A 2,417-nucleotide genomic window follows, 5' to 3' on the forward strand; every position below is an offset into this window, starting at 1 on the left:
CTATAACAAGGGTGATGCAAACAAGGTCATCATAATAAAACAACAGGGCAGGACTCGCAGTAATGGGTATAAACTGGACAAATTTAGATTTAAGAAGGAAATAGGCAAGAATTGGTTTACTAATAGGGTGGTCGATGAATGGAATAAACTTAGTAACCATGTAGTAAGCGCTGAAACTATCAGTTGTTTTAAAAAACGATTAGACAACTTTATGGATGGGGATGACAGGTGGTGATGGATACAGAGCTGCCTAGTGTAGGCCTTATGGTCTTTTGCAGTCTCCTTTATTTCTTATGTTCTTCTTATGACGTGGGCGAGGATCAGGTGCAATGATCTGGCTGGGGAGTGACACTACGGTTGCATTCCTCTCGTTGATTTTTTTTTTTTTCTTTACCTCAACTTCTTTGCCATTGTCAATGCAGCTGCTGTCTGCCAGCACTCCTCACTTTCTTCATGGGGTTGTCTAATTCCACCCTGTTGCAGACATTTAATTAGAATATTAGTGGGCACTTGTATCGGCTCCGGGCACGCCCAGTGGTCACATCTCACGGGATAGGACATTCTCTCCACAGTCATCATGGGGGTTAAGGCAGACCTTGGCCACAATGACCTCGACAGCAAAGGAACCAATACCCTGATCAACAATGTCATGCAAGTAATCCACTGCCGACGGGCGCAGCACACACATGCGCGAGCAAGCTCACCCCCCTCTACCCAACAGCACAAAACAAAATCACGAAAACCCCGACAGCGCGATAACCTTACCTCGGCCCGCTCCGACAACCCTGCCACCGCCTCACCCACCGAGATGCTCGCTGCTGACCCTGCTGAGCTTTCCCTCCCCCCCCCCTCCATGGGAAGACCGACGACGACAGCTGTCTCCTCGGCCTCAACCACTTCCGGTGCCACTTCCGGGGCGACGGAAGTGACACAGAGGTTACCGATGCTGCCTCCCTTCAATAAGACGGAACTTCGCATTCTCCACTAGAACATCAACGGGCTCCTCAGTAAGAGATCGTATCCCCTGGCTATCGTTCAGCAATACGATTTCGATATAATTCTTCTACAGGGAGCTCTACTAAGGGAGGAGGTGCGATTCCCGGATCATCGCACTTTCTCCTTACCGCGCAGTGACACCACGAGAGGCTGCATGGCCCTCGTCAAGGACAGCCTACCCTGCAGCGAAGACACCAACCCCATATAATGGTGATGGCGTGGAGGCTCATGCGGTTCTCGTACAACGAGGCCACGAGACCTTCGCCATCTACAACTTGTACAGGGGCCGTCACGCGGCCCTGGACCTTGGAGAAGTGAACACCCTTGCTGGGGACAGACTCATCATCATCGAAGGGGATTTGAACGCTCACCACCCATCTCTGTCATCCACACAAGGCCCCAATGCTGCTGGGAATCATCTACACCTCACATTGAACTCCTCCCCCGACGTCGGCCTCCTGAACGACGGGTCTCCGACCCACGTGCGGACAGACAGGCTCGACTTAACCCTTGTGACTGCCACTCCCTCCTCCCGCGCGAGATGGGAGATACATCCCGTTGCCGCTAATGATTACTTTGCCGGGCAACGCTGAGATCTAGTAAACAATTTAGCATCGGAGACAGTATTTGTCACCTCTCGGCCCAAGCAAGGAATAGCGAGGAAATTACAACCTCTGCACCACGACCTGTACAGGGTGATCAAAAGGATTAGTGACATGGTATGCAAAAATTCACACCCACACGGATAGGATAAGACACGAAGGATCTATCAGCATGCGAGAACAAGGTAAGCTGGCCAGTCCCCAACCACGAGGAAGAAGTCGCAGATATACTGGACGTCGGACGAACAGGTGAGGCGACAGGAATTAACTAAGTGACAAGACATGTTATGTGCATGGTAAATTATTGTTTAGCCACATGCTAATTTTAGAACTAATTCTCCCAGCTCAGGTTAAGGTTCTTTTGGATAAGTAAGGCATGCGAGGGTTAACAAACAAAGAGCACATTTTTTTTTAACTTGTGTATATAGATGCTGCAGCTGCATCCCTATGCTTTCCAGTTTGGTCTTTCACCCATGACTGGATCATGATCTGTCGGGCCGGCAGCAGCGTCGATGTGATCAGAAGCAGGATTGGCAACACTATCAACATCAATAATGAGAAAATATTGTGTTGTTTATTTTGTCTCTCTCTCTCTCTCTCTCTTTTTTTTTTCCTCTCCATAACGGAATACCTGTATTGGTGAGGGGGACAAAGTCGCTGGTCTGGCCACTTCCCACATGAGAACCCAATTTTTTTCCTTTCTATGGGATGCAGTCTTCAAATACGAGAGGGAGGGGTATGGTGACACGGCGCTGGGGATGGGGTGACGCGGGTTTGTTGCCGCGTCTTTTTTTTTTTTTTTTTTTTTTTTTTTGGGGG

Source organism: Oratosquilla oratoria, chromosome 18 (assembly GCF_046742065.1).
Source record: "Oratosquilla oratoria isolate Oo_2021 chromosome 18, ASM4674206v1, whole genome shotgun sequence".
Lineage (NCBI taxonomy): Eukaryota > Metazoa > Arthropoda > Malacostraca > Stomatopoda > Squillidae > Oratosquilla > Oratosquilla oratoria.